The sequence below is a fragment of the Mastomys coucha genome, unplaced genomic scaffold, assembly GCF_008632895.1.
Source record: "Mastomys coucha isolate ucsf_1 unplaced genomic scaffold, UCSF_Mcou_1 pScaffold23, whole genome shotgun sequence".
Taxonomy (NCBI): domain Eukaryota; kingdom Metazoa; phylum Chordata; class Mammalia; order Rodentia; family Muridae; genus Mastomys; species Mastomys coucha.
Window position 1 is genome coordinate 63,440,652 of NW_022196906.1, and position 20,813 is coordinate 63,461,464.

The 20,813-nt window shown below is 43.2% G+C and overlaps 1 protein-coding gene and 1 long non-coding RNA gene across 3 annotated transcripts in view; one reads left to right on the forward strand and one right to left on the reverse strand.

Annotated features, from left to right (window-relative positions):
- The window catches only part of Rora (RAR related orphan receptor A), a 737,605-nt gene that overhangs the window by 208,653 nt on the left and 508,139 nt on the right, over positions 1-20,813 (forward strand). The window lies entirely within an intron of this gene.
- On the reverse strand, positions 16,537-17,138 carry LOC116073828. Its single transcript, XR_004111926.1, has 2 exons — positions 17,031-17,138; positions 16,537-16,838 (listed from the first exon to the last, which is right to left on the reverse strand). It is a non-coding gene; the product is annotated as an uncharacterized LOC116073828 (long non-coding RNA).

Below are 20,813 nucleotides of genomic sequence, written 5' to 3' on the forward strand. Positions count from 1 at the left end.
ATCACTAAGGCTTGTTACTAAGAAGTGGGATGCTCTGATAACACATGTGTTTCTGCCTTGCTGGCTCAATAGTAGATGCACCGACCCTCTTGATAGACAATGCCATCAACAGTACTGGCTTGTGGCACCGAAAGCTAAGCTCTGTCTCTAAAAGCAGGAGAACAATGTCAATACCCTTAGGTGAACCCCAGCAGCCACACTTAGAGCCTAAATGTATCTTTCTACAACGTCTTTGCAAATTCCATGGCTACGTGTACATTTTCACCCACATTCATTAATCTGCAGGCTTAAACAGCTATGCATGCACTGAGGGCTGCCAATTTGCTTCATCTCTCTGTCAAACATTTTTCATGCACTGACTCACTCTGTGGTTTCCCACCATCCCATAGGATGATGATTATTGTTATGATACTTATAGATGGGGTAACTGAAGTGAAGTGCTCCGCCCCCAGGACAGAGAGACCTCAAGGGACCGATTTGATATTTGAATGTGGCTGATACAATGAAGACCTGGGCTCTTCTGATTCCTCACATGTGCTAGCTAAGCAAGCCCCTGCCTACCTTCCAAAGCTGCCACAAGCTAGCACATTGCTACCCCACCAAGGTTGTTTACCTACACTGTCCACAGTACCATGCAGATGAACATACCAAGGGCTGTATACATCCCTATATACATCACATACACCCCTCCTAAGACCATCCCACTTGTATTATGTCGTGTGACTCATTCATACTCAGGCACCTTCCAGAGGCTAAACCACAGGCAGCATGTTCATCCTTACATGTTTTCCCAGCATAGAGTATTTCCCCGGTGTGTTTACTAATTGTGCTTCTAGGTGTTGCTCTATCACTTTTCCCCAAAAGGACAATTTTGTGACAGATCCTCTGACTGAACCTGGAGCTAGGATAGGAGCTAGGATAGCAGCTAGATAGATGCAGTGATCCTGTCTTCACCTGCCACTCTCCTGGGGTTATAGACATGTATGTTAATATGTCTGGCTTTTTTTTTTTCTTCCTGGGAGTGCTGGGGATTGAAACTCAGGTCCGCATGCTTATGTTACAAGTAATCTCACCTATGAAGCCACCTCTCCAATAGTTAATTTCCTTTCTTGGGAGGAAGACCAAGACATGACTTACTATGAGTCAGGATCCTCGGGGTTTTTTGTTTTTTGGTTTTTTGTTTGTTTGTTTTTTTTGTTTTTTGTTTTAAATAGCCACTCTGGTAACAGATGAAGCCACTTACCTCCAGAGTTCTGAGATGCCTAAAGATTAGAGCAGTATCTGGTAATTTTCTGATCCTTACAGTGACCCTCATCCTAACTACAAGGCACTAATAAAACAACCTTATTAGTGCAAGAGTTTGTTACTCAGGAGGCTGTAAAGATAGGTGAGGGAGTCTAAAATGTCCTCAGAACAGGCTGGGATGCCCTTGAAGCTTCCTTGGCTTGGGGCTAATGTGGTTTGAGTTATTCTTGAGGGACAAAAACTCGGGCTCTGTGGTCTGTGATGGATTAGAGCAGTCTCCACAATCTAATTGCTGTAGCATGAAGCTTCGAATCAAGATGTGAAGGGCCTTTGGTCAATATTTTGTCTCAACAGCTCTGAATGCAAAGTCTTAAAGTGCTTCTGAGTTGTAGTGGGGGTGGAGCTTGGTGGCTGTCGCCATACACAGGCAGTATGATTATCAATAGAACTCACCTTGTTCATGGCTCAGAGGTATTAAAGTTAGGGCCTGGCTCATCCATCCCAGGGTGTGCCATGTTTGCCACCACAAGATGCTACTGCTGTTGCAAAAGAGGCTCTTTCACCCTGGGATTCAGAGGGGAGGCTCTGAACTTTAGTGGTTGGAGACAGGGTGAGCAACAAGGGACAGATGTAAAAGCTCTGTGTAGGTGACTCCTGCATGATGACTTCAGGTAGGAGCCAAAGAGGGGGAAAGAAATGAGACATGTCTATTATCAAACTCTGATACCAGTTTGTTGGGGTGGGGGGACTTGAAGAGAAAAAGTAGTATTCAAAGCTGGCTTTACAGACACATTGGAGAGGACTGCTGTTGGTGTTTTACAACAGCTCCTCAGAGTGCACACATGGGGCTTCTGAGACATTACCACTTCCTTTCAGTGTTTGAGCAAGACAAATGGCAGTGCTAGGCAGAGAGAAGAAAGGGCAGAAGACCATTAGTTGGACATGGACCACAACAGGTGCCAGCATCAGAGAAGTGCTTTGAGGAAAAAGAATCAGGAGTGAGCTCTGATGGGGAGAGAATGAAGGTACAGAGTGATTGACAGCCCTGGGAAAAGATGATCAAATTCCTCTGTGGAATCTTATCAAAAGGGTGAGATGTCCTCAGGAGAGCAAGAAAGAGAAGAAACAAGTGTACAGCTTTATAGATGGTGACTTGACATTATAGATTAAGGCCTTAAAGTTGACCTGATGCCTTCTATTTGGAGCGGGGCACTGGTAAAACCAGTCCTGTCCAAAATAACCTTCCCTTTCTGTAGCACCTCTGCCAGTTATCATTGGCACTCGACTATCTAGAGCTAAGACTGAGTTTCCCACTTTCCTCTAACTGTCCTATCCTATCTTATTTCTTTTGTATGTGTGCGTACATGAGTGTGGTGTATGTGTGTGTATGCACATGCAGCATGTATGTATGGTAGCGTGTGTATGTGTAGAGGCCAGAGACCAACATCACACATCTTCCTCTATCATACTCAACCTTAGTTTTGAGACAGGTCTCTCTGAGCCTAGAGCTAGTGCAGTCAGCTATTCTGGCAGGCCAGTAAGCCCCTGAGGTCTACCCATTTTCACACCTGGTAAATTTTTGTGTGAATGCTAGGGATCCAGATTCAGGTCCTTGTGTTTCTAAAGCACACAGTTTACCCACTGAGCCATTTTTCCAGCCCGTCAGTCTTGTTTCTTATAATTGTACAGACTTATATAAGTTAGCAGACAGAATTTGCTCTGTACTTGATGAGTGACTGGCAAACATCACCAGGACTTACTGCACAGAAGGAGAAGCTGCCCAGGGGAAGATTCTTTCTTCCCCCTTTAAAGGAAGGGCATGATGAAGGACAGGCATGGGGAAAATTTTGTCACTTTAAAATCTGGGCAGCAAAGCCTGAGAACAAATGGGGTTATCATGACACTTTTAGAAATTTGGGGCGAGTGATGCCGGCAATATCAATTTCAGAGGCACTGGGCTGGCGCGGTGTGTAATCTATTCCACCGGGCATGTTCCGGGAGCTGTGAAGCCACAGCCGTTTCTGTGCCTCGCAGCCACTGGGCCCTTTTGTATTAGAGAGCTTTGGAGATGTTAAGAGCATTTGGGGATCTTAGCAGAACTAAAAAAGATCCTTCCTTTCACAGCATGTATTAGATAAGATGGACTAGAAGTCAAGGGGGAATAGAGCTCAGTAAACTCGTTGTGCTGAGCCCCTCAGCCTGGATGGAGGTTGCTGTCGGCTTTTTCAAGTTACTTCGTCTCACAGAGAGCACAGGTTAATTAGTTCAGATACATGTCCATTTAGTGAGTATTTATATACACAGATATAAATGCCTATGTGTAAATACAAATTAAGTGTTCATAGTTGTATCTATACGTATAGATAAGTTCATTGCATTCAGGCATGTATGTTAGGTGTTATACATGTATGTTTACTCTGAGATCCATATCTTCACATGGACATATGTACTATCCATGGAAAGATATACTGAGGTCCATGTAGGCTGTGAGCCCAGTGTCTACATATATATCATATATTCAGATATATACATACATGCAATCTTCCCCAGATGTGGTCCCACCCACCTGTAATCCCAGGACTTGAAAGGCAGAGACAAGAGGATCAGGAGTCCAAGGTCATTCTTAACTATATAACAAGTGAGAGGGTAGCCTGGGCTACATGAGAGAGACCCTGTCTCTCGAACCATAAAGAACAACAGTGTGGTGATTTGGAAGACAAATATCCTTCACATTCTCTGGTTTCTGAACATTTGCTTCCCAGTTAGTTTAGGAAGGTCTGGGTGGTAGATCATTGCCGGAGGAGGAGGAGCTATATCACTGGGGGATCAAAAGCCTTTGCCCATTCCTAGTCCCCTCTTTTTACTTTATTCATACATGTACTTCAAGATTCGAGATCTCAGGGTCCTGCTTCTGCCACCATGCCTGCCACCTGCTGCCATGCTGCCCCTGCCACGACACACTCTTAATCCTCTGGGGCCCTCAACCTAAAGCAGCTCTTTGCTTCTGTAAGTTGCTTTGCTCAGGGTGTTCTCATCCCAGAAAAACAATGAATGCAAGTGGTCCCCACACCAGAGACCTCTGAGTATACACATGGTGGAGATCTTTGCCAGCCTACATAAGTGTCCATCCTTGTGATTTACAGTCTGCTGACTCCTTCCTTTTATGAGACAGTCCTATAATTTTCTGTCTCGATTTTCTGTTTCCCCCCTGCCCCCTTGGTTCCCAAAGCAATCCTGAGTGCTAATAGGAGAAGAAAAGCGCCACACAAGCCCACCCGGACTCTCGCCTCTCAGCTGTCTCAGCTCGTATAGGTCACAGCTAGAACCAAAGTGAGCCCCTGACTCTGCTGGCTTTAAACCTCCTGTACTGCACTGAGGAATGCCAGGTCAAGGTCCCCCCCCCATCCCCCACCCTGGAGTCAGTGAGCACCTGGATTAGAGTCAACGTGATCAGTTTTCTGCTCCATTGTATTTAGTACAAAAATACTGGACTAACAAATCATCTCAGGCAGAGCTCTTTTGGGGCCACAGTAATAAATAGCGAAGGCAGTTATTTGAATTTTTTGAATAAATAGTGAAGGCATTTGTTTGAATTGTTTGACCAGCTTTCTGGAGAAGCAGTGCTTGTACGTTCTTAAAGGGAACCTCTTCTATTAGATATGTCTGAACATGACGTGCTTCCATAGTGTCTATACTGTTTATTTGCCTTGAAACCCTTTTTTGCTCCTCAGGTGAACAGAACCCATTCGATCACTTATTACAGAGCCAGACTGGAGCTGGATCTCATGGTAAAGCTTTGCTGTAACACCAGTTAGAAAAAGAAGGGACATATGTTTGTCTCCAGGAAGGTTAGAAATGGAAATAAATGCAAAAATATGCTTTCTGGCAAGTTGTCACTTTTAATATGAAGTCAGAAAACCCAAGACAGCTTTGTTTTGCTTTTTCTTTTGGTGGGGGCGGGGGGCATGGTGGGAGGTGGGGACTTGTAGCTGATTTTCTTTTCTTGCTTCCTGGTTTTTGCTAGAAAGAAACGTGTTCATTTCCCACCCACCGCTGCTCCCCTGAGCTGCAATATCTGTCCAAGCTCATCCTTTTAAGTGCTCAGTCCTAGAGAAGGGAGAAGAAAGGAGCCAACCGTGATTTAAAATATATATGTACTGCGTTTTTTTTTAAAGCTTGCAAACTGGGATTTCTCGACTCAATTTGTGTTCTTGAGACAGTGGAGTCAAGTTTATATATAGTTTTTGATGTAGGACCTAATTAGGTTCTCAGCATATCTTAATACTTTCTGCTACATCTGCATTAAAGATACCGTTGCATACATTTGCATCTCATTTACATTAAAAAGTTAGCCATGCCTCTTACAACAACCACTTCCACTCAATACCATGGGCAGCAAAGTATTTTTAAAAAGCATTGCAATAGTCCACAACACCACCAAATGTGCCCTGTGTTCTGCGGTATCGCCTGCGTGTGTGTAGCTGACTTGCTCCCATGGGGCACTTAAGGTTAAGTCAACAAATAAGAAGACAGTAACTGAAAGAGTCTGAATTATGTGATGTATTCAGCTTGGGAGCGAAAAGGCCTGACTGATGTTTTTATTGATGCTCTTTTTGAATTTTAGCCATCATAATAATCAGTGGCAATTGTAGTGAAAGTTAGTGACATGTTTCACAGAAGAGGGGCTAACCTTGCCATCAAAGTCTTCATTCATGTGCTTATTCATTCATGTGTCTTCAGATGAGTCTATGTGGGGCAACCTTATTTCCAGGTCTCATTTAATGAGTCTCGGCTTATCTGGGCCATTTTCCTTTAAAATTGAACATTCACTAGGGGATTGTCCCATCCCTCATCCCCTCAGAATGAGCTGCTTCCTGCCTAGCACTCTGGGTTTTCCAGGATGTTCATAGGTTTTAACCCATTCAGTGACCATCTGCCATCTTGTCACCCTCTTCTAGTCTTTATCCTCTATGGCTCCCAAACCTTTGGACAACCTTTCCGAGCATTGTTCATAAGCACTAGGATACAGCAAGCCTGCTGGCGAGGAGTAGATGCTAGTCATCATGGAACCCACCGTTTGTTTTGGAGAATGCACTTCATCTTTGCAAACAATCCTAACCAAACAGGTCTGGGACTCATGACACACTTGTGCCTCCTCTTGGAGATCTGTAGAGCAAAGAGTCACATCTTGATATTTCCTGAAACTGAGAGACCATGGAAAGCCTTTGTTGGCATGCCCTAGAAGGCCGCTCTTCCACAGTGACTTAAGATGAGGTTCCATGAGGACAGCAGTAACAGTCACCATAGTGCCAGCAGGGACTTCTTCAATAGCAGAGCAGCAGCCTGGGCTTTGTGTATGTGAGTTCTTCTTATGAGTGCAGACCCAGGTTAAGTTCAGTGCCATGTTAGAGAGGAGAACCTGAGACCCCGGGAAGTTAAACAACTCCTACTTAGGATACTAATTAAGAGAAAGGAGGAGAGCTGAGAGTTGAGAGCTGAGTTGGGCTCTTGTATTATGTCTACAGTCCCTTTGTTGAACTTAGCTTTCCAGCCTCTCGAGGTCTCTACTTGCTCCTGAAGTGAGATGGCATGGTTGAAGTCCTCTTTTCTACTCTCTCCTGGTTTCTTCATAGTCCCCATAAACTCTATGCCTTGTACTGGAAACAGGCCCTTGGGATAAGGGGTGGGGAATCTCCTTCCCAAATATTCTGTTCTACCCGCTTCAATATAACTAAAGTTTCTTTACTTCAAATGTTTTTGGCTTAATATCTCAACTTCCAAGTGCAGCTTTATCAGTGCATTTTAAATGCTTTCTACAATGCTGATTAAGGCATTTTACAGTTTGATGTGAATTTGTAACTGGTTTTCCAAACTGCAAGACAGGAAGGATTAAAACAACAGCAACAAGAACTAATCCTTGCCTCCTCGGAAAGTCCCTCCCCAAATCCTTGGATTAAAATAGAATCTGTCAGCAGGGTTTCCTTGTCTTCTGAGACTGAGATTGGTCTCAGGTGGGGAGGCTTCCAACACCCCTGCATGGCAAGTCCATTCTTTAGAGCTATTGCCTGCAACTCTTGTATTTATTGATAGGCGCACTCATTCTCTCGATGGTGGTAATTAATGAGGTGCTTACATCTTACTTTTCAGTAGTTTAATGAGCTTCGGGCTATGGGGGAGATCCGGTGGCGTCTGAGAAGCAGATGCCGGAGGAAGATGCAGAAAATGAATCAGAGGGTGAAAAAAAAATGAGGTTTTTAACAGATTAAAATATCTCTGATTAAAAACCACCTCCAAAGAAACCTTTGCAAGGCAGGAGTGTTGAAAACTCCCTGAGATCTTTCTGGGGAGAAAAGTCTCTTTCCTTCTCATTAACAATGCTGTTGATGGTGGCTACCCATTCGTCTTCCTAGCCTCTTGGCCTGGTCTGTGCTAGCTATGTGAAGTGAAAAATTGATCAGAAAATGGAATTTGCTCCCTGCTTTGTGCTTATAGCCAAAGTAGTTCATCATATCAGGGCTTAGAATAAGTGTGTCTAATCTACACTTAATTTTGCCTTAAACAGCTGGACTTATGACCCTAGTTAACCTGTGTTTCCTATTCTTCTTCCTTCCTTTGGAAATGATGTTCACAGAATACAGATTTGGAAAGGCATAAATTCTAAGGTCCTAAGAAGACAGGAATAGAAGCCAAAGCGACCTCAATATATCAAAGGCAAAGCTGAAGTGCAATGGGGACAAATGGGAGGTAGGATGCAATGTCCACTGTGTGACCTCACAGACTGCACTTGCCAGACACTGTGTGGCAGGAAAGCCTCTTGCTTGTTGACACGAGGAGCCTGCACCAGTGACTTGAGGACCTGCTAGGACAAGGGAATAAGTAAAGCCTCTTGCCCCCAGTTAGCTTGTAGCTTCCCTGCCGTCACCTGCAGGAACCAGCTAGACAGGTCCACGCCATTTGTTTTCTCATTTTCTAGATTCTGAAGTGGTGGTACAGGCCAGTAAAATAACTCTCTCAAGCATTCCTTTAGTCAGTGACTTAGCCAGACAGTGACCAAGAACATTTCATTATAGATTCTATAACATAGAACTATGGCTTAAAAAACCAACCCAACTCCTGGCTATATTAACTCTGAGTTTTGCTCAAGAATGAGAAATAACAACATTTTCGGTGCACTATACATTAATTACAGTTTAAGAGAAAACAATGATTAAGAGAATCTGAAACAAGTCCAAAGACCGACAAAAAAGCAAGCTGAGAAATTCAAACCAGGCTTCTTGGGGAGAGCTCACAGTGTTTGGGATTACTTAGCTAGAAGGAGTGCAGCTATGGGCTGAGGGACAGACTCATGGCCTAGAAACTTCTTAAGCCAGTAAGGAAGATTTACATTTTACATAAATATTTGCAGTTTACAGAGCATTTCCAGGTCAGGAATCTTGGTTTCTCACCACCATCATCAGGGGTGGGAGTCAGCAAAGCTTTTCTGGAAAAGGCTAGAGAGTTAAATGTGTTTAACTTGGCGGGCCACATACTTTGTTCCTCTACTGTGCTGTTGTAGGTCTCAGAAGCCGCCAGAGCTGGTTCCAAAGCAGCTAAGCACAACTGTTACCCAATAAAACTTTATTTATAAGGAGTAACAAGCCAGATGTGGCTCACAGATCATGGGCCAAACAGGCATGCGTGTTATTATGAACAGGGGAATATGAAAGAAGATATGCATGTGTACTTTTCATCTGTGAAATCTATACATGAAATTATTAGCATGTCTTTTTCCTGCCTATGAAATTGAATGAAAATAAATCCCCGTGACACAGGTGGAGCTCAGAAAAGTCACTTGCCTTGTCCAGTGATGGGCCCTGAGACTAAAATTCTCCTTCTCTGGGTCATACTGTGTTGCTCAATACTCTCAGCTCAGCTTGTATTTCCATAGAGATTTTAGTATAGTTTATCATCTCACGAGGCTGTCAGTAGCTTATGGGGGGGATTAAATTTGGAGCCTGTGAATCAAGAGACTTGACAGCAGCTGATATAGTCAATGGTATCTACCTGGCATTTGAGAAAGGGCATGTTGTCCAAAACCTTCAAGGACTGGGGGATGCCACTCCCAGATAGAGTGATTCTCTGGTATGTGAGAGGCCTTGTGTTTAGTCTCCACCACAGGAAACAAGAAAGCAAGCAAAAAAGGGGAGAAGAAGGGAGAGAGGAAGAAAGAAAAGAGGAAGGAAAAGAGAGAAAAAGGAAAACATTTATTTGTGAATCTGAATTTTCTATTATTAGGTTATCTTTTGGAGGCAGATTGATTTCATATGAAGGACAGCATTTCTGTCCTTAGAGGGAATATATAAAGTAGTTTACTAATTCATTCATATACTTACTTCATTGGAGCTGAGTTTTAATTAGCTAGGGCTGGGATAGAAAAGTTAAAAAGACAGGAGGAACAACTCAGTGTTCCTGGGGCCTGCAGGGTAGGGTGGAAGGCTGTAAGCAGACGTTGTGTAATTGGGGTGTCCCATAGGAACAGGTGGGGAAAATTAATAGTCAGCTAAATTCACTGCATATACAGACCTATCTTCTTGTTCACATTCTTGCTGTGGCTCCTGCTGAGCCTGCCCCCAGGAACATGGTCCCTGTACAAAGCCATCTATACACGGACTGCCACACCCTTTGATTTCATGCAATACACCCTTCAGTATCTGGGAAATGACCTACAGCCTGGACACTTGGACAGAGACCCTGCTGCTACAGTGTGAACCCTGGCATATATATGCCTATATATGCCTATATATGCCTACTGGCCAGCTGGATACTAAAGAGCTTTGGCCAGTCAAAAAAACAAACAAACATTGTCTTCCAAACAATCCATGAACAAAGTGAGCAAGATCAGACATGAGAAGCAGCGACACTGAGGCTTATAGGCTTATAGTAAGAGTTGCAGAGATGGCTCATCAGAACCTGACTTTCTGTGAGCTATGAGAGAAGGACCCCCTTCTTGGGCATCTCTGGGAAGTAGAAGCACATCTATACATGTCCAACCCTGGGTGGTTGGACAGACCTGTGCCTTCTCTATGTCTTCACTTTGTTTTTCACCCCTCTGTCAAAATACCTGAGAGAAAAGGCCTCTTTAAAAAGGAAAGGGTTAACTTTGTTATGGAGGTTTCATTTTGTGATGGCTGGCTTTATAGTTTCTGAGCCTATTATGAGACCAAACATCATGGTACATGGGTATGGTGACTCAAATCTGTTCCCTTCCTCAGAGCCAGGAAACAGAGGGAGGAAAGCCACGCACACAATGTGCCCCTCAAAGGCAAGTCCTTGGTGACTTATTTCTTCCAGTCAGGCTGTACCCTCCCATTAATGCACAAATCCATTAGTGAATTAATCCCACAACCAATTCTGAGCCCCCATGATGCTGTTCCCTTTCAATAACTGGACCTAACAGAGGACAACACCTCCAGCACACAGCCTTCAGGGTTCCACTTTATATCCAAACCATCCCACCATGCAATAGGCTTCATGGGTTCCCTCCTGATAGAGGGGAGACAGTGAGGGGAGACCTGGAGAGAAAACTAGGGAAGGTTCCCTACAACTGAGTGGGTCATTCTTCATGAGGCTCCACAACTGAACTGTAGAGGAAGAGTGTTTGCTTCTGTTTACTCGAGGAAGCCCTAAGTGGGCACTTTAACAAGAGTGATTAAACCTGGGCTGATTGGGGTTCAAACCTATAAATTAGCCAGAGTGGTCCTAGGTACTTAATAGGTTTTAAGTAGCTGGCTCCTCTTCCTGTTCCTTCTTCCTCCTCCTCCTCCTCCTCCTCCTCCTCCTCCTCCTCTTACTCTTCTTCCTCCTTTTCTTCCTCCTCCCCCTCTTCCTTCTCCTCCTCCTCCTCATCTTCTTCTTCTTCCTCTTCCTCTTCCCCTTCCCCTCCTCCTCCTCCTTTTTCTTCTTCTTCTAAGTATTCTTTTTCTTTATTGTAGAAAACCTTTATTAGATATTCCATTGAAGAAATGTTTCCCCAGTCTCTCCTAGAGAAATACTAGACAGGAAATGCTACTCTCTTCTCCTATTTCGATTTATGCTTTTATTTCAGACTCCAAGTGCATACCCGAAGTAACTCAGGTGCAGCTGCGTATGTGTACTTCAGAAAGGTTACAAGACTGGTGTGGTGGCTCAGCCATTAGTTAACTGTGTTTGCTACTCTGGCAAAGGACTTGAGTTCAGTTCTCAGCATCCACACAAAGCAATTCACAACCATCTCTAACTCCAGCTCCAGGGGATCTGATGCCTCAGACTTCTGTGGTCACCTGCACTCACAAGCACATACACACACACAGATATACACATAAATTGAAAAATAGACAATAGAAAAGTAAATTGAGAAGACAGACAATGAGTGTAAAAATTCTGTGGTTCTTAACATTGTCAGGTTTCAGGCTAGCATTAGAATCCTTTCTCAGATATGAACCCTCATCTTAGGACCCAGAAACGTTGATACCTGATGGTGGCTTCAGTGAGAATATCTGTCATAAGCTCATGTTTTTGACTTGTTGTTCCCCATTTGGGACCTTCCCCTATTTGGGAAGCATTGGGAAACATGGCTTTGTTGGAGGAGCTGTGTTTCTGGGGGATGGGTGACTCATGTTGTCCCTTAGGTGCTCTCTGCTTCCTACATGTGGGTCCAGATGTGAGCTCTCAGCTCTTTCTGCTTCCATACCTTTATCCCTTCATCATGGCCTCTAGTCCTCTGGAACCATAAGCCCAATTAAACACATTTTTAAAAATAAGTTACCTTGGTCATGGTATTTTATCACAGCAACAGAAAAGTCACTAAAACCTGTTAAGATCTAAAAGAAAAGAAAAACAGATTCATAAGATAGTAGATACTATAAAGAAGATATGATGGAAGTCAGTGTGAAAAAGGATAGAGATGATGTGAGGACGGGGGGAGGGGGAGGAATCCAAAATAAAGATAAGACATCAGAAGTCCATTCTGTGGCAGGAGAACAGGCTGGATTCAGAGCAGGGGGCTCTGGGTTCAAATGCTTCCTCTTGCCTTCACCTACAGAGTCTACAGTGCTACAGGACCTTCAGATTCCTTTTATATTATGTAGAAATAATCATAAAAGCCCTACAAAGTATTTATGTGGCATAAGTGGGCAAAGCTGCTTGGCTCAGAAAAAAAAAAAAGCCTAGAAACTAGGTTTATTGGTGTAAGCAGAAGGAGAAGAGTTTTAGGAATGTTCCAGTTCATTTTTCTGTTGCTGTGATAAAACACTGACCAAAGCAACTTAGGCTTGAAATGATGTATTGGCTTACACTTCCAAATTACTGTCTGCCATTGAGGGAAGTTAAGGCAGGAACTGAAGCAGAAACCATGGAGAGACACAGCATGCTGGTTCATTCTCTAGCTGGCTCATAGGGTCATGCTTAACTGGTTTTCTTAAATGGTTCAAGACCACTTGCCCAAGGGATAGTGCTGCCTGTAGTGGGCTGAGCCCTCCAGCATTAATAAGCAGGCAGGACAGTTTTACATAGAAATGGCCACTGGCCAATTTGACCCAGGAGATTTTTCAGTTGCATTCTCTCCTTCCCTAGTGAATCTAGGATGTGTCAAGTTAACACACACACACACACACACACACACACACACACACACACACACACAATTAACTAGCATGGGGTAGGGTAGAGGGTGGCTGAATTCTTCGGCTGTTTGAAGTCAATAATTTCAAATCCAGGTCCTGAAATCATGAAGGCTTCTTCCTGCACATAGACATGACTTAGTACCATAGTATTACCAGGGTACTACATTTCACCAGACTAATCTTATGAGCCTAGTATAGAGTCTGGGGTGTGTAAAGATGGATATTCTGGGGGGCGGAGTGATTATGGCACTTCAGGGTGCTTCTCTTGAAGATACCCTCCCCATGATGCCATTCAGTTCACAGCTCAGTGCTCCCAGCAAAATCTCTATAGGAAAGTATCCCGTCTTCTCTCTAGCACAAGTGATTCTCCCTGAACAGCCAGGCAGTATCATGAACTAGACTTCTATGGACTCCTCCTCTGCCAGTGTCTTTTCTTTGTAACTTGCCATCTAACAGGGGCCAGTTACAATGTGACTCAAAGCATATGCTGCCAGCTTGTTTCTCTCCGCCTAAATCTGAGTTTAATAAAAAGTAGCAGTGAAGCATATGTTTAAAATGAAGCAGTGCAGCTGGGGGCAGAGACTAAAAGGAAACAGGACTCTTTATTAGTTGTGTCTTTCATTTTTCATGTGCAGAGAATTTTAAGACTCAATTGTTCCCTCCAAAGTTGAAGCCAAATGTGTGTAACTGCCCATGTCCCATCTCGGTCTTTATTTCCTATGGATAAACACTATGTCGATACTGAGGAAACCAATGTCCAAAGCTATAAATGTCAGTCAGCAGATTAAATAATGACCATCCTCTTTACATGTCGGTTGTCCAGGTTGATAATATCAGGACTAGCAGTGTGCCACCTCAAGATTGAACTAGGGCACTACATAGTCAGCTGTAGAAAGTGTTAAGCCCTTTTGGATTGTGGCTCTGGATTTGTGAGGTCCAAATATCTTCAGGACCAACCAGATTCCTTGCTATTAATAGCTTCATTTAGACCATCCTTTTGTCATAAACCATTTGTGATTCATCTTGGGTTTATTATGGTGTGAATAAACTTGATTTATTGTTCTTGACTTAGTTATGAAGATGTAACAAAGGAGAGATGTCTTGATGTAACTGTCTACACCAAGTTGCATGTGATTGTTTGAGAAGAGGGCCGTGCCCAGAACTGTAGCTTTTCATTATTTTAAGAAACTATTTGAGGCAAGATAAGGCTGTAAAGGAAAAATAGTGACTGAGGCACACTTTGTGAGACCCAGGAATATGGCACTGACATCTTGCTCAGTTCTGGTGATACCTTTCTTGATGTGATGTTACAAGCAACACCTAGGAAGGTATGGCTAGTATAGAGAGTGTGTGTGTCCCTGTGAGGCTGTTTCTTGCTCCTCTTAAAAAGACACTAAGATTCTGTCCCCAGACCTCTACCCAGATGGCTGTCTAAACCCCATCAGCGCTCAAAGACCCACATAGTAAACTTCGTTCTACCCTCTTAATGTCAGAGGAATGAACCATTGGGTAGCTCCATTTGAGATGGGTGTGTCTGTGTGTCAGAGGGGGTGGGAGGTGATAGCAAGTAAGTTCTGTTACAGTGAAGCCAGAGCTGCAAGCTTTTAGCTCTTTCGGACTCATACATTTTCCCTATAATCCATTTTTTGCTCCTTGTTAGTCACATTGGGCGGCTATTCTCCTTACCCATCCTTTCACCCAAATGGACTTCAAGAAAGCATCCAGACAGAGCGTGGGACGGAGAACACCTTGTGAAGATTCTTCTTCCAAAAGTGTTAGCGTTGAAAAGCTTTCAGGACTCAAAGGGATGAATCACCCATGGCATATAACATTCTGTCAGATCCATATTCTAATTTGCCACTCACAGCAGTCTTGGGAAGAAAGCCTGTTTGAACTCCACTTAAGAGATGCGGAAACCAAGACTCATCTGAGGGAGTTGCTGAGAGCTCACAAGCTTCAGGCCCTGGTTTTCTCTATCCTTTCTAAGTACATGAACCAAGTACTTGTCCCTGGTCAGAGACAGCAGGGAAAGACACCATTATGTTCTTGTTACATTTTTACCTCATCTGTGAGCCGATCTTTTACTGTTATTTGTGGGTTGGTATGCTGGGGAAACTTGGGGAACAACATGGCGTACTTTTCACATACACAACCATGTAGAAAGCAGCCAGAGGCCCTAAACTTAGTTGAGATAAAGAACAAGTCATTCCACCCATAGGGTTTTGTCCTGTCTTGCAAATGATTGTGTAAGTTCCCTGGCTGGAGCTATAAATCGCAGGTTTGGTTTCCCTCTTCCTTCTGGTAATCAGACCTGTCACTCTGGGAGCCAGGAAAATAGTGTAATGTCTGGCGAGGCCCTGTCCTCAGAGTCAACCTGGACTTTCTCTCATCCTTGTGCCCTTCAGCATCTGCTCCCTTAGAAACTCAATGGATACCTGACCTGTGGGTACAGGAGGAGTAGCAAGGTCTCTTGAAAGCCAGTGCTAAGCACCTTCAGCTCTCATATGCTCACTGAGATAAATGTTTTTCTCTTGGATGAAACCAGTCGTGAGATGTGATGGACCGTGAGTTCACTTTTTCCTCCTTTGTTCCTTTACTTTGCCCCACAACAGAGGTTTTGAGTTCTCCGTACCACCTGACACATGCTCATTTACTATTTGACCTTAAGGAACTGAAGAGGTGCTGCAGCATTTCAGAGCATCTGCTGCTCTTGCGGAGGGCCCAGTTTCAGTTCCCAGCACTCACATCAGGCAGTTCACAAACATTTGTAACTCCAGTTCCAGGGGATTTGAAGCCTTCTTCTGTGGGAAGGCAGAGACAGGGCCATCCCTGGAGCACTCTGACCAGCAAGCCTAGACAAACTGGGTGAATCCTGGGTTCATCGAGATAGATGTCCTGTCTCAAAAGTAATAAGGTTGAAAGAAGCTTACGAAGATACTAAACATTGATCTATGAACTGCATACAAATACATATGTGTGCCTGTATACATGCAAGCATACAGGCACACATATGCTCATACACACACAGCCCCCCATATGTACTTATGCCCCCTACATACATATAAAAATAATAAGTAAATATTAGTCTTAAGGTAATTTTTTAAATCTCTTGTAGATTGACAAATGATTCCAGCTATTTTTAGAACAAAGTTGATCAAAACACAAATGAATGAAACATTTTAATGAATAAATACAGAAGTAGAAAATTTATTAGCAATTCATTGCTTAATGGAATATTTATTAGCAATTCATTGCTTAATGGTTCTTTTTCTGTTAGTTCAGCTACTCACTGTTTAGTTACTATCAATAAAGGCCCAATATATCTATTAGAGTCTAACTTTAGCTTCTCTCCTGGAAATGGTGAGATGCTATCTACTGCGTATGCAATGGGAGTAACTGGGGTTCTCTTAGATCGGTGTTGTCTTTGTCTTTGAATTTTTGAATTATGTGCTAAAGTAATCCTCATGTGAACAGTGATAGTGATCTGCCAGGGGCTAAATGGTTAGGTTTTTTGATTTTTGTGCAAAGCCAATAACTGCAGGCCATCTTGTGGTAGGCTTTGGCTATATAGGGCTCCTGCTGTTACTGGGGAAACTGAGGTTCCCTTCGGGCATCCTTAGTCTCATTAGTTAATTTGGGAACAGACACGAGGGAAGCTCAATGACAGTTTTATTGTGGTCTAAAAGAAAAGCAACAGGGAAGGCAAGCTGTCAATCTCAGCAGCTTCCAGAAGAAGGAACATGGAGGGAAAAGAGGAAGGCAAAGCCTTCAGTTTGTAGTGAAGGTTGTCAAGCAGCTGCATGGTGGAAAGAGCAGGGGCTTCAGAGAAAAGCGGGAAAGCCCAGAGTGGTAGGGAAAGCAAGCTTAGCCTCCCGGCAGTATCCAAGCCGTGGACCCAGCTCCATGTTGCTGCCTGCAGGAAGCGACTGCGCATGCCTGCAGCGGGAGGGGCTTCTGTAAGAGAAAGGCACATGATCTCATTAAGGGGATAATAATGCCTCCCACCTCCTTTTGGCAGCTCCGAATGCCAGTCTCCATCCAGGGTTAGAGATAACACTTAGAACCAAGCCCATATAATTTGAATGGCAGCAAATACTAGGGAAACGGGAGATGGGACTAAAAACCCTATTTGTCTGAGGCCACTACCTTCCTGTGTTCTATGCTTGGTCTTCAGCCATTTAATGCCGCTTTGGAGGCGGTGGAGACTTTGAGAGGTAGGATTTCAGGTGGGAAGTAGGTCAGTGGGCTGTAACGGGTCCCCATTGTTCTTATTTTCCTGACTTCTACTGTGTAGTAAAGAATCTCCACGTGATGTCACACAATGCCCAAGCGTGCAGAGTCAAGTAACCAGGGGCCATGTCTTCTGTAGCATGAACAAAATATCCTTTCTCTCTTTCTTAAAGCCCTGTTTGCCAGGAACTAGTCTCAAAGGATTTGATGAATTACACACCTGCCTTCCAGAAGCACTTGTTAAGCATTCAGTTGAATAATTTGCTTTTCTGGATTTACATCCAAAAGAACTATCAAGGGCTGGAGAGATGGCTCAGGGGTTAAGAGCACTCACTTGGTAACCCAGACCCAAAAGGACATGCATGACAGGAGCCTAACATGGCTGTCCTCTGAGAGGCTCTACCAGCAGCTGACTGAGACAGATGCAGATACTTACAGCCAACCATTGGACTGAAGTCAGGGACCCCTATGGAAGAGTTAGGGGAAGGACTGAAGGAGGTGAAAGGAATGGCAACCCCATAGGAAGAACAACAGTGTCAACTAACCTGGACCCGTGGGAGATCCCAGAGAGTAAACCATCAACCAAAGAGCATGCATAGGCCAGTCAGACACACAAGTTCCCCAACCCGCACATATGTAGCAGAGGACTGCTTTCTGGCCTCAGTGGGAGAGGATGCAACTAATTCTGTAGAAACTTGATGCCCCAGGGAGGTGGGGAGGGGCATCATGTCACCCTCTCAGAGTAGAAGGAGAGAAGAGATGGGGGAAGACCTCTGCAAAGGGGGACTGGGAAGGGAGGCAACATTTGGGATGTAAATAAATAAAGTAATTAATTAATAATGATTTTTTTTAAAAAAGAGCACTCACTACTCTTGCAAAATTTAGTTCCCAGCACCCATATGACCCAGCTCAAAACCACCTGCAACTCCAGGACCAGGGGATCCAACATCCTCTGTTGGCTTCCTTAGACACTAGGTATACACATGGTATACACAGACACACACACACACACACACACACACACACACACACAAATATACATAACAATAAAAATTGTTTAAAGTATATCATAGACATTAATGAATTATCATGGCACTAAAAATTAGTACTTTCTCACATTATGAGACACTGGTTAATATGTGTCTACTCCAAAGTATTAGTGATCTAGATAAACTAGATCATTTCATTCAGTCTTTTCCTGTCTGACAATGTTGCTACATAATTATGGAAAATGCTTTTATCATATCCCTTAAATACATATTCATCAAACCTTGTATCTGTAGATTTAGTACATTGAGGGCATAGAAATTGTGTCCTAATTATCTTCATGATTTAATCAACCAGCCAAGGCAGATTTATTTTGTATCAGAGAAAGTCTGATTCTAGTTTTCAATGAACACATCTTTGAGAATCCCCATGAGAAATATACCGCTCCTGAATGTGAATTTTAGCATAGAGATGACTACAGTGAGGTATGGGAAGGCAACTTTCTTTCTCTCTCTCTCTCTCTCTCTCTCTCTCTCTCTCTCTCTCTCTCTCTCTCTCTTTCTCTCTCCCTCTCTCTCTTTCCCTTTCTTTCTCTCTTTCTTTCTTCCTTTCCTTCTTTCTTCTTTCTTCCTTCCTTTCTTTCTTTTTTCTCTCTTTCTTTTAATTTTGATGAGCAGAGCTTCAGTGAATGCAGGCAAGGATTGGAGTATACTTTTCTTGCCCCTGTGAACAAGCACTTCAAGAAAGGACTTTGGCTGACCACTCTAACAGGGAGAGAAAAACTTCTCCAAGACCAAAGACTGGGGACTGGAATGCACAGAGGCCTGGAGTTAAGAATTGGAAGGCCAGGAAAATATGTCCACTAGCTGCTTTCTTTCTCTTTGTGATCCTTTATGCATCCCAACAGGTGAGAAGATAATCACAGTCAATTAAAAGAAGGTAACTGCATTTCTCCTCTTACATCATAGAAGAAATAATACCTCACACCTCACATACAAACTGCAAGACATTTACTATATTTACACAAGACAGTAAATACAAATCTCTAAGCTGACCAAAGATGATGTTGGATATTTTAGAGGCTATACCTTTATAAGCACATGTGTGTACAAACATACATAATTTTATGGTTGAAAGTGGAGTCCTGTGGTTTAAACCAGTCCAGACCTGGGTTTAATTGTTCATTTTCTTACTTTCTAGTTTCTTTGTAGAAAGTGTGTGTGTGTGTGTGTGTGTGTGTGTGTGTGTGTGTGTGTGTTATACTATGGAGTTGTTGAATTATATGTGGTAATTTGAATATACTTACCTATATGCTTGGATCTCAGTATTGGACAAACTGAGAGGGGTGTAAAAGGTATAGATACATATAGATATATAAATGTCAAACACTACAAAACTTTTCTTTAGGACAAGGAAATCAAAAGTTTTTTAATCTCCCACACCTTGTAAAACCTTTATGCAAAGGCTTCTCCCCCACCCCACCACACACACATACCTTTATGTTTACTCAAAGACCTTGCTGCCTTCTGGGATCTTAAGCAACTTAACTGGTCAGTCCTTTTCCTATTTCACTCATTTCTTTTGATCTGATTCTCTGAAAACTAGTTAATTGCAAATTATGGTGGGTTGGGACCCCAAAGCAAAAGATACAGTCATCACTTGTTCTGAATAAAAAAAACAAACAAACAAATATTGTCATCCAGTTCTGTTCTGTCCCCATTCCCCAATATCCCTCCATTTCTTGCTCTCCTTTTGTGAGCAGTGTACTGTTCTGACTGGAAGTGAAGTTCGGCCTTATCCAGACATTTTAATTGATTGGAGTGGTGGCCTCTTTCTTTTTGACTCTGAACTCAATCCTAACATAGATGTAGATAGATCTCTCTTGAATTTAATTTTGAACACACACTGATCCCATCTCTTATCCTTCTATAAGCAAATGTTTTAATTTCATCAAGTACGTGCATCACCACAACACGAAACAATTGTCCCTGTTGGGGTGTGGTGAAGGGTCTTCCTGTTCGGAGTTGCTTCTGACAACTTGCTGCAAGGCTGTAAGGGACATCTACTGTAAAGGCCCAATTGCTGGATACGCTTTTGCCTGTGACATTGCTGCAGCGCAGTGCACACAGTTACAGCATCTGCAATGTTCTGCCTACTTCAATTCCAGAAAGGTTATCAATTTATATTCCAACTCTGAGCAGACAGGAGAGTGTCAGTTTGCATAAGCCCTCCTTGACAACAGTCTCATCTGCCTTTTTTTATCTTTGCTAATTGGATATGTTTTAAAGAGTAGAAGGCCCCTTAGTTTGCATTCCTTTGATTGTAAGTGATGCTTGATACTCCTTATTTCTTTAGATTAAACAAAATCTAACAGTGTGGTGCACACAGATGTTTTCTTCCTATGTTACTGGTGTTATTTGCTCTCAGTTGGATGTCTGTATCCATGTCTCTGTGTAGAATGTTCCAGTTCAGCTTTCCTAGCACATGCATAGGAGATTCGGTCAGCAACTGACAGAGACAGTAGGGCACGGCGTGCCCTCCATCCAGGTCCCTGTGGACTCTTCTCTTTGAATCTGCCTGCTGCTTCTCTGACAGGTGTACTTCTTAGCTCTAGAGGCCTGGGCCAGACAACCCTCAGCCCTCACTCTGTCTGATGTGCCTTGGGACTCTGGACGTTGCCAAAATACATATGGCCTGAAGAATGCAAAAGGT